Genomic DNA, 12,082 nt, shown 5'->3' with positions numbered 1-12,082 from the left:
TTAATATGCATCCCTTCATAGAATATCTCTCAAGTTTAACAGTTTTATTTATTCCAATCTTTTTTTTTCTGTGCTGTAGTGATTTGACTAAAGATGAAATTTATTATTTTTTAAAAATATTCACTTATTTTTGTGTGTCGTGCCTACATGTATGTGTGTGGGGGCTAGGAGAACGTGTCGGATCCCCTGGAACAGGAGTTATAGACAATGGTGAACTGCCATGTTGTTTTGGTTCTGGGAATTGAACCTAGGTCCTTTGCAAGAGCAGCCCATACTCTTACCCTCTGAGAAAATCCATCAGGTCTCAGTGTGGATTTCATGACCTGTCATCTCCGGTTACACTAAGAAGAGAACTGTTCTGTGGGCGGAGCTCACACCCAGCATTCTATGTATTGTCCTATCACACGCCACACATATAAATGGATGTGTTTATAGGTTCATCTGGCAAGCAGTTGGCACAAGAGCAAACACAGCTTGGGACAACATACTGTCCTTATGTTGTAAGTCAGCAGCTCTCACCACCTGCCATGGGCTCCGCTTTGAGCATCACTGCTTTAGTGTGGTATCTTTCTCCTCAGTGTGAGGAAGCTTGTGAAGCAGAGACCCGCACAGGGAGTTCAGTGTGCTCCCTGCACAGCAGGAGGAACAAACGAAGTGCAAACTGCTTTCTGAAATTTCCTCACCTTATTCCCATTCCAGACTCTTGGCTTTCTTTTATGTTTTTTTTAATTTAATTAATTAGTTTTTTATTTAATAAATTCTTATTTTTTGAGATAGACTCTCTTTAATATAGCCTTAGTTATCCTAGATCCACTTGGTAGATCAGGCTGGTCACAAACTTACAAAGATCCACCTGGCTCTCTGCCTCCTGAGTGCTGGGATTAAAGGTGTGTGGCACCATGCCTAGCCTTCTAAGTTTTATTTATTTATTTTTAACTTCTTAAGCTCTGCAGGGTCTTGCTATATAGTCCAGGCTGGCCTGAATTTCTTGCTTCTCTCCTGCCTCAGCCTCCTGAGTGTTGGAATCACATGGCCAGCTCAGAAATGTATATCCTCTATAATAAATTTATGTATTTGTGGAAAAAGAAAGTAAATACGAAGTTACAATTCAATATTAGTTCCTTTGTAGATACATTAATGTATATTTTATATAGCAAGTACATGTGTTTATGGGAAGACAAACCTAAGGCCTGAACAGCTGAGGCCCACCAAGACTGCAAGCTGTAGTCAGAATGCTAAAATTGGCTCACAGCAGAGTTCATTTGGCATTGCAGTAGTTTCTCCCCAACCCCCACTCTTTTTGGGGGGGGGACGGCTAAGACCATGTGAAAAAAAAAACAGATTGGGGCTGTAGAAAGGGTGCTGTAAGTCTAGTGGTTGTCATGCAAGTGTGAGGACCTGAGCTTGGCTCCCTAGCCCTACTATTAAAAGAGCAGACACAGCACAGTGGCATGTGTTTGCAGTCCCAACATTGGGCAGGAGAGTCTGATGAGCTCCAGCTCAGTGAAATAAAAAAAGCAGGTCCTAAAAGATAAAGTGGGGAATGATTGAGGAGTCGACTTCTGACCATACACATGTGCAAACACATACACAAACACATACAACACATGTATGTATATACAGTGAGGACAGTCAAGTAGGGCAGCCACTCAACACACCGGTTATTTATTTCCCCACCTCAGAGTTCAGATTGGGGAAGAGAAGACTCGGAGCAGTCACAGGCAGTGTGGGAGCCTCAGTCTTTGCTTCGTGTATGCTGGTCTTCTTAAGATGAGGTTTCTCTGTGTAGCCCTCACTGTCCTGAACTAGCTCTATAGACCAGATTGGCCTCAAACTCACAGATCCGCCTGCCTCAGCGTTGGCTTTTGGCGTGCTGGGACAAGGTGTATGACACCACCACTGGACTTGCTTTCCGTTATTTTTAAAGATTTATTTATTTACTTTATGTATGTGAGTACACTATAGCTGTCTTCAGACACACCAGAAGAGGGTGTCAGGTCTCATTACAGATGGTTGTGAGCCACCATGTGGTTGCTGGGAATTGAACTCAGGACCTCTGAAGAGCAGCCATGCTCTTAACTGCTGAGCCATCTCTCCAGCCCCAGGACTTGCTTTCTGTTTTAAAGTGATCCATCCTTTGTGGAAACCCAAACAGCTTCAACCCGTAGACTTTTTTTTTTTTCCCAACCCGTAGACTCTTACATTTGTGCATTTGCCTGTTGAAGACTACCTGTCTTGTGCTTAAACAGCAACAAAGGCCATTATTTGAAGTTACAGGTTTCATTCTAAATAAAATTTGGCCAGTCTCTATGGGTTAGGAGGTATCTCAAATTGTATCTGGTGAGACCTAGTATGATGTGACAGACATCTGTCACAGAGCCTCTGGTCAAAGCCCAAGGGGATATGGCCTCCAAACTAATTCCCTGGGTGCTGATTAGGAAGCCTGAATAAAAAAAAATGCAAGGAGTGGTTCAGAATGTGGGTCCTGAGCGCAGAAACCAGCCATCAGTGTGATCCTCCCTTCGCACCTGATGTGTGGTTCTCCTGGGGGAAGGCCTGCAGTGAATGGAGCCTTCTTAGTGCAGTTTTGGGTTCTAATCATTGATGGATACTGTTCTTCTGCCCCCATTACTAAGCTTTCTCTGAACACTGTCTTTTTAAAAGATACTTTGTGGGGCTGGAAAGTTGGCCCAGCCGTTAGGAACACTGGTTGCTCTTCCAGAGTCCTGGGTTCAATTTCCAGCACCCATATGGGAGCTTAGAACTCCCATGTGGAGTCTGTAACTCCAGTTCCAGGGGATCTCTCTCACACAAATGCAGGCAAAACACCAATGCACATAAAATAAAAAATAAATCATTAAAAAAACCCGTTGTATATGTGTGTTTGTATATATGTTCATGTGTGTGTAATGCATGTGTCATGGCTCCTGTGTGGAGGCCAGAGGGCAGTCTTAACTGTTGGTCCTTACCTTCTACCTTGTTTGAGACAGGTTCTTTCATTTCCTGTGTCCTCCAGGCTAGCTAGCCCACAAGTCTGGGGACGTTCCTGTCTCTGCTTCCCTTCTCATGGTAGGAGTGCTAAGTTTCCGGGACTTGACACCCACATCGAGCTTCACCTGCATCCTAGGGTCTGAACTCAGCTTGGATTCAAGCACATTACACCCTGAGCCATCTCCCCACTCATCTCCTCCTCTTCCTCCTCCTCTTCCTCCCCCTCTTTTCCCTCCTGCTCCTCCCCTGTCTTCTTTTAATTTGAGACAGGCCTTGCTTTGTAATTCTGGCTATCCTGATACTCTGTATACGGTCCATGCTGACCTTGAACTTGTGGCAGTCTTCTGCCTCTGCCATCAGAGTGCTGGAGTTACAAGTGTGACCACCATGTGCAGTTTCCCTAGGAACTCTTGGTCCTTGTTCCCAAGAGCAGGAAAGACTGCTGTTTGTGTTACACCATACTGAAGTGTTACATGGGTCAGCAAGATGGTTCAGCGGGTAAAGGCATTTGCTACCAAGCCTGAGGAAAGGAACTGAGTCCCATCTTAGGACTTGCATGGTAGAGGTAAAGAATCCATTCTTGTCCTCTGACCTCCACATAAGCATCTCCACAGGAACTTTGCCACATAAATACATAAGCATAGTATGCTTTCTTTTTTATTAAAAATGTGTAAGTTTATTTATGTGTATGAACTTTGTCTGCATGCCTGAGGCTCACACAGATCAGAGAGGGCACCAGATTCCTGAGCCACTGTGTGGGTGCTAGAAACAAAACCTTGTCCTCTACAAGAGCAAGTGCTCTTCACCACTGAGCCAACTTGGCAGCTATTCATTCATTCATTCATTCATTTTTATTTTTTTAAAGATTTATAGGGGTTGGGGATTTAGCTCAGTGGTAGGGCACTTGCCTAGCAAGCGCAAGGCCCTGGGTTCGGTCCCCAGCTCCGAAAAAAAAAAAGATTTATTTATTTTATGTATGTAAGTTTACTGTTGATCTCTTCAGACACACCGGAAGAGGGCATTGGATCCCATCACAGATGGTTGTGAGCCACTATGTGGTTGCTGGGAATTGAACTCAGGACCTCTGGAAGAGCAGTCAGTGCTCTTAGCCGCTGAGCCATCTCTTCAGCCCTACTCCTTATGCAGCTTTTGCTGGCCTGGAACTTGCTATGTAGACCAGGCTTGCTTGAATTCCCAGAGCTCTGCCACTTTAGTGCTGGGATGATAGGTGGGCCCCACTGTACCTGGCTGATTATTTGCATGTATTTATCCTGTATCATTGCTAGACAAATCGTTTGTAACTCAGAAGCGAAGTTGAAAGCAGCGTTAAGATGCATTTTGTCTGAGAGGGTAAGATTCTCTCTCTCTCTCTCTCTCTCTCTCTCCTTCTCTCTCTCTCTCCTTCTCTCTCTCTCTCTCTCTCTCTCTCTCTCACACACACACACACATACACACTCAGCACACTTAAAGAAGATGTGGGACTGCATGGTTGAAATTAAGAGTACTTGGATTGGAGAGATGGCTCAGTGGTTAGAGCACTGACTGCTCTTCCAGAGGTCCTGAGTTCAATTCCCAGCAACCACATGGGGGCTCACAACCATCTGTAATGAGATCCGATGCTCTCTTCTGGTGTGTCTGAAGACAGCTACAGTGTACTCATATACAAAATAAATAAATAAATCTTAAAAAAAAAAAAGATCTGGAGAGGTGGGGTCTGGGATCTCCGTCTGGAGAGGTGGCTCAGTGGTTAAGAGCAGTTACTGCTCTTGCAGAAGACAAGGTTTGGTTCCTACACCCTCATGATAGCTCACAGCCATCTGTTACTCCAGTTCCACGGGGCCAGAGATCTCTTGGCCTGGCCTACATGTGGTACACAGACAAATGTACGGACAAACACACAAAATAAAAATAAATAAATCCTTTTTTTTTCTTTTTCTCTCGGAGCTGGGGACTGAACCCAGGGCCTTGCGCTTCCTAGGCAAGCGCTCTACCACTGAGCTAAATCCCCAACCCCCTAAATAAATCCTTTTAAAAAAAGACATTTTTTGTATACTTTACTCTTACTAATTTATGAAAGAAAACTTAAATAATTTAATTGTTCTTATCACAGATGTGCATGTCTGCATATGTGGAGATTAAAGGAAAACTTTGAGAGCACTCTCCTTTCACGTTGGACTTTGGGGATCAATCAGATTGTCAGCCTTGGTGGCAGGTGCTTTTATCTACTGAGTCATTTTGCTGACCTGTAACTGATAAAACTTTTAGAAACATGAAATTATGCTTCCAGATAAGACCACATAAATTGATTCTTTCTCTGCTCACAGATGGGACAGGGCCAGTAGCTAAGCAAGCAGATACTGACAGTGAAGCTTACCCAGTCATGAGTCAGTGTGTACTTTTCAATGTTCAAAGGAGAATGCTTACACTCGGGCTGGTAGTACCAGTATTTTGTGGCAATGTTTAATGCGTCAATTTCACAAGAAGTTTCTGGGTTTTTCCTAGTTTTGCAAAGAAGGGAATTGTGTTCTTTCGGTGGCTTCTCCTGGAGTGTTTCGCTCATTGTCCCCCTCCCCGCCAACAGCATTAAGTCTCAGATAGGAAAGGTACATTTAATTTTAGCTAGTCAGTTAGTTTTCCTGAACATTTGTTCTTTGCTGTCTGAAGTGACAGATGAATCTGAATTCTAAGGGGAAGTCTTTCAATTGAGAAGAACTAGCCAGAGAAGCGATGGTCTCCAGGCAGCTCTCATTCGGCACAGCTGTGAGTAGAAACGGAGACAGGCCTAAACCCATGGCCTGAAGCAGGCAGTGCTTCTGTTTCTTAGAAGTCCTTAGTGGGGTGCCATGGTCATAAGGGATCTTGACTGAGTCATGCTCTTGCCTAACACAGCCCAGCAATCAGCACACATGGGTGTAGATGCACGCAGTGCCCCTGACTTGGTAATCATCTGTACGTGGTACTCACTCTGGGTTCCTTGTCCAAGTTAGAGCCTGACCGCAGACACTGGGGCAAGGCCAGGTCTCAAAGAGAAGTGCAGAGCTGGAGTGCATTTGGAAGGGCGTCTACTCATATCCAGTGATCTTCTGTTTTGCTCTGGTTGAGGGGGAAATGTGTCTGCTGCAGGGTAGCACTGTTTGTCCTTTGCTCATTCAATATCTGTCAAATAGTGGCACTTAATAGTGTCAGGTTCTCTGGAACTTAGAGATGTGTTTGGGGTTCAGAGTGGACTAAATTATAAGATGTAACGATAGAATGTGAGATGGTTTTGGATGCTCTTTTGCAGTAATATAGTCAGTGCTGTCGAGTGATTGATTGCCGTGTGCTCTGCATCAGGATTTAGAAACCTTCCGAGCAGCTCCTTCAGTGCTGGAGACATACAGATGGACGGAGCGGGACGTTATCCTTGAAGACTTTATAATCGTACAAATCCTCTGGCAGCTAACAGTTATCTCTGTATGCGTGTTCAGCATGTGATTAGTATGTCTCCTGTGTGAGAGTCTGAGGAGGGAAAGGTTTCACTGAGGTGTTGTGTATCTCTTGTGGGGAAGCCGTCTCATCATGTGGGATGGCAGCAGCTAGCCTTGCAGGCACTGTCTCAGGTGGTCACTGCAGACCAGAGTTTCCAACCTCAGCACCGTGGTTGACATTTGGGCCAGATAGTTCTTGGTTGTAGGGCTGGCCTGTACATTATGAAGTTTCCTAAGTTGATGGTCTCTGTCTGTTACCTGCTGGTAGCGCCTCTGTACTTGGGATAACCAGAAATGGCTTTTCTAGGGCTGGCCCACTCCTTTCTTCTATAGGCTCTACTCTTCCCCCAGACAGCAGGTGGCCCTTTGTAAGACAGTGATCACAGCAATACCCCAGGCCTGGCTTATGCATCAACTCTTGGGCTCTTTTTTTTTTTTTTTTTAAATAAGAATTATTTATTTATTATAAGTATACTGTAGCTATGTTCAGACACACCAGAAGAGGGCATCGGATCCCATTACAGATGGTTTTGAGCCACCATGTGGTTGCTGGGAATTGAACTCAGAACCTCTGGAAGAGCAGTCAGTGTCCCTAACCGCTGAGCCATCCCTCCAGCCCCCAGCTCTTGGTCTCTTTATATCTTATGCTGAGCATATACTCATTATATGGGGTAGAGCTATGTCTCCAGACAAACCATTGAATTCTTTTCAACAGTGAACTCAGTGACCACATTCTGCTTTCCAGGACGGGATAATAGCTACTATAGACTGCAGTGGTTTTTTTAGTATTATATACATGAAGAGTGTGTATATGGCATATACATATATAATGCATATGCCATAAACACACTCTTCGTGGTATATAATTTGCATCGTATGTGCATGTGTGTGTGATATTTCCCCTTCCTTTTGAAAAAAAATTATTTTTTTCAGCCCCATTTTACATTTAAAGAAGTAGAGTGAGGTGTGGTGACGCACACTCTAATCCCAGCACATGGGAGTGGAGGCAGGAGGGCAGATCTCTGAGTTTGAGGGCAGCCTCATCTATATGGTGAGTTCCAGGCCAGCCCTGGCTCAAAGCAGTAACAAGGATGTAAGTCCTCACCAGAGTCTTCAGAACCCCATGGTCTCCACATCGCCCTTTCTCATCCTTAGAAACACTGTTGAATTTCCTTTTTTTTCTTCCTTTTTCCTTGCAGTCTCATCATGTTCTGCACAAACCCCTAAGTAACAGAGTGGGGTTCGTGTATTTTTGAGGTTTCGTTGTATAAGCCGTCTGCCATGTGACATTTGGGCTGTTTCTGGCTTCTTGTGTTAAGAACCTTCCATGTTGTGCACTTCTGTTCTTTTTGCTGCATGCCTCTCTGTCTGCAGGCATGACTGAGGACACTGGGGCTGAGCTCGTCAGCAGTGGGGCTGTGACTCTCCTCCTGCATGCACACGTGTTTCTGTGGAAAACCATTTAGGAGTAGTCAACAGCTTCGTGTTGCTTGCTGAACAGTGAGCCCTTACGATAAAAGAACCAACCCTGGGGCACAGGCCTTCAATCTCAGCTACTTGAGGGGGAGAGGCTGGATGATTGCAAATTCAAGGGTTGCAGAATAGGTTCAAGTCTAGCCTAGACAACTAAGTGAAATCTCCCCCACCCCCGCCATCATCATCATCATCGTTATCGTTGTCGTCATCATCATCATCATCAAATTATTTTATTGCAAAATCCTCTCAGGCAGCCCAGGCTAGTTGTGAACTTGCTGTATAGCCAAGGCTGACTTTAAATTCCTGATTCTCCTGCTCCCATCTCTCAAATACAAGAATTACACATATGTCCCATTTATGCCAGGTTTCAAGGCCATGTCTCCAAATAAAAGTGTATAAAAAGGGTTTGGGGGTACAGCTTGGTGCAGATTGCTGGTCTGGCAAGTGTGAGGCTCTAGGTTCCATCCTCAGTTCCTGAGTACTAGGCGGAAGACTCTCACCTTGGATCCTGTAATTGTGTGTCACTCTCTAAGGAAAAAAGGAGTTTTTGCAGCCGCAGTAGGCATTAGATACAATCAGGCAGGCACACTTACAAGAGAGGCAGAGGGAGACTCCCTTCCCAGATAACTGAGGCAGAGATTGAAGGAGTACAGCCACCAGCCCAGGAATGCTGGCTGGAAAGGAAGCTACAAAAGAAAGAGACTCTGTTGGAGATGCTGGCAGAGCTGTAGATGTTAGCCCCAGGAGAGTGATCTGGGACGCTAACCTGCAAACTGTTTAAGATCTGTTGTCTTAAACATCTGTGCTGACTTGTTAGAGCAGCTACAAGAAATCAGTGAGGTGCATTTTCTTCCTTTTTAAGCTTTTATAACAGGGTTTTCATATGCCTGGCCTGGAACTTGGCTATGTAGAACAGACTGGCCTTGAACTTCCAGAGATCCACTTCCCTTCCGCCTCCCAAGGGCTTTATCTTTTATGTTTCATCAGTAGGACAGTTCACTAAACAATTCTGCAAAAGTCATACAAATCATTGTTGTGTTAGGTTTTTGGGACAATGACTCAGTGAACAGACCAAGTTGTTCTGGGACTTCAGGCGCATGTCTCCATGCCTGATTTAAACTTACTTGATATGTATCTGTCCTTACTGTTTTGGCAAAAATATCCTTTCTTCAAATGGGCTGTTCTTTATTTCTTTTCCTCCACACCACTGTTCTGCTAAGGATCTTGCTCTAGCTGAGTGCTCTCTTCGTTGAGCTAGACTCCTACTCCTGCACTAGTTTTTTTTCCAAAGAAATATGCAAATAATCAGTAAGCCCATGAAAAGATGTTGAACATCATTAGTGATCAGAGAAATGTAGATCAAGCCACGGGAGATCCTAGAGCACGGACTAGCATGGCTCTGGTGAGAAGAGGTGGAGAGAGCAGAGTTAGGTGCTGTGTGGAAAAGTTGGGATCCTCACACACTGAATGCAGTGTGAAATGGGGCAGCCATCTGCGATGACAGGCTATGGGTCGTCCCGTGGATGGCATGGTCAGCCCTAGTCTTAGGGTTATAACATGGTGAATGAAAGCATGTCTACACCACCTGCAGATGGATGGTCATGGCAGCTTCTTCATTAGTGCCACCGTGGCCATCTACTGCTGAAGGTAAACAGACGTGGGTCTGTACAGGGTGCTAAGGGAGACCTGCTGTGAAATGTCAGGAACAAACGACTATAGGGATTTAAGCAGGCTGTCCCAGAGCTGGATCATTTGGAAAATGGGGTGTGATTGTATTAGATGCATGGTTTCTTGTGGGAGAGGTGGTGACAGTGGCCTACCGTGGGACTGTACAGTAGGGCTTTGGTAAAGGTCCACACAAGGACTCTGAGGTAGACTGTGAACTCTTAGCCCCTTATGAACTTTCTGCTCCTGATTCAGGGCAGTAGAGGCCCTGTCTTCCTCTTGTACATGGTAGCCTTTGTGTTTCGGTGAAGCAGCTCCATCATCTCATTTTCTGTAGGCCACGCACCCCCACTTCTCTAAACATTTCTCCTGCGACATATTCTCCACGTTAGTTGGGTCATCCCCTTCACATACTCTCTGTAGTTTCTTAAGATCATCTTAAAGTATGGTGTTTGAAAGTAAACAAGAGGGGCTGGAGAGGTGGCTCAGCGGTTAAGAGCACCGGCTGCTCTTCCAGAGGTCCTGAGTTCAATTCCCAGCAACCACATGGTGGCTCACAACCATCTGTAATGGGATCTGGTGCCCTCTTCTGGTGTGTCTGAAGACAGACTGTGCTCTTCTTAACAGCTGAGCTCTCTCTCTAGCCTCTAAGGTGGAACAGATGCTGGTTAGGTGAAGGCCCTTTTGGAGACTAGGATCTGATGAGAGTGAATTTGAATGAACATGTGTCTAAGTGGGTGTGGGGCCATGCAGCTTAAGGGCTGGGTTCAGTAGATTTAGTGATCCACCCTGAGTTTCGGCTTCCCCATTAGAGATGGGATGCTACCCTTCCAATCATTCATCTGATTCATGGGCCTTTTTGGTCTTCTTTGAACTTCCCAAATACTTTCCCATAGCAGGAACAATGGTAGAAGAATCAGCAAAATGGATTAAGAAGTCAATTTGTGAAGGTTCAAAACCTAAAACTACTTAAAAATTTAGCGAGGCTGTAAGTCCACCAGTTGACCTTTGAACTAATGGACGGTTCACCTGATGAGCTGACTTGGTTAATGTGCCACAGTGGGGCACAGTACATAAAATAATGGGGCTTGTCTCTCTGGTTAAAACCATCATTTCTTTCCAGAGACTCGAGAACTCTAGTGTTCTAATGGTTCACAACACACAGTGTCTGTGGAGTGTTTTTTCATTTTGCTTCCTACCCTTCCTCCCAAGCAGGAGCAAAGTCAGCCCATGCAGCGGATGGGGAGTAGAGCAGTTCCTATGGTGCTGGAGACAACTCTGTCATGTGTCTCCTAGACTTGCAGTTTATCCATTTCTGTTACTGGTGCTTGACTATGAGATATTTAGAAATTTTATTTTGATTAAAGAAATCAACTCTAATCATGACTTTAAAAAAATGTCTCCACTCCTTTAAAAAGACTGTGTGGGGTTGGGGATTTAGCTCAGTGGTAGAGCGCTTGCCTAGCAAACGCAAGGCCCTGGGTTCAGTCCCCAGCTCCGAAAAAAAGAAAAAAAAAAAAAGACTGTGTGTCTGTGACTGTGTGTGTGCATATCTCTGTGTGTATCTCTGTGTATGTATGCTTGTGTGTGTGTGTGTGTGTGTGTGTGTGTGTGTGTGTGTGTGTGTGTGATTGTACATGCATATCATGCATGCAGTTGCCCATGGAGGCCAGAGAGAGTTAGATCCCCTGGCAGTGGAGTTTCAGGCAAGTGTGAGTTATCTGATGGGGATGCTGGCTGCCAAACCTGGGTCTTCACCGAAAGCAGTAACCACTCTTTCCTGCTGAGCCAACTTCGCAGCCCAGCTTGTTTATGTTTTGAGGAAGTCTTATGTAACTAGACTGGCCACAATCTCACTATGTGGCCTCCTTCTGTACCCCAGTGCTGGGCTCACAGGTGTACATCACCTCACCTGCACATGTAAATATCCTGACTTTAACTACTGAATCTTGGTCAAATCAGACTTTCCCACAAAGAATATTTTTCTCCCTTCTATTAGACCCTTCAGAATAACTGTTATCTTAGTTTAAAAATCCATTCTCAAATATAATAATAAAATTGCGTCAAAGCTGAGAGTTCCTTTGGAAGTTCCTTCCTTTACTGGGTGACTGTAGCATTTACTGCTAAAGTACTCGCTGACCATTATGACTAAGGGTGACAGAGAGCTTCCCTTTTCTTTAAGTAGCCTTCCCTGTTTAAAAAAGAAAAATATTAATTTTCTAATGACATTTTTGTCAGGAGCAGTTACTGAGAGCAGTGGTTTTATATAAGGACCTGAGACAAGTCCTTCAGTATTCCCAAGTATGAGAATAGAAGGCCCCTGAAGCTGATTTACTAAAACCGGAAGGTTGAAAAGCTGTAGGAAATGGCTTTGGGCCATGACCTTCAAACTGGAGGATCTGAGAGTGGACGGGCTGCAGGAGAGGGTGCCGAGTAAGGCATGGGCAGCTCTGGACGATGCCAAGCCTTGTGACGAGCCACTG

At 44.9% G+C, this 12,082-nt stretch overlaps 1 protein-coding gene and 1 long non-coding RNA gene across 15 annotated transcripts in view; both read left to right on the top strand.

Annotated features, from left to right (window-relative positions):
- Positions 1-12,082, top strand: part of Hectd4 (HECT domain E3 ubiquitin protein ligase 4) — a 148,896-nt gene that overhangs the window by 18,824 nt on the left and 117,990 nt on the right.
- On the top strand, positions 6,555-11,616 carry LOC148002337 (uncharacterized). The gene is made up of 2 exons (XR_015634846.1): positions 6,555-10,018; positions 10,204-11,616. It is a non-coding gene; the product is annotated as an uncharacterized LOC148002337 (long non-coding RNA).

The sequence above is a fragment of the Rattus norvegicus genome, chromosome 12, assembly GCF_021556685.1.
Source record: "Rattus norvegicus strain SHRSP/BbbUtx chromosome 12, alternate assembly SHRSP_T2T, whole genome shotgun sequence".
In the NCBI taxonomy this organism is placed as follows: Eukaryota; Metazoa; Chordata; class Mammalia; order Rodentia; family Muridae; genus Rattus; species Rattus norvegicus.
Note: the sequence above shows the minus strand (reverse complement) of the source record. Positions and strands in the feature narration are given on the sequence as shown.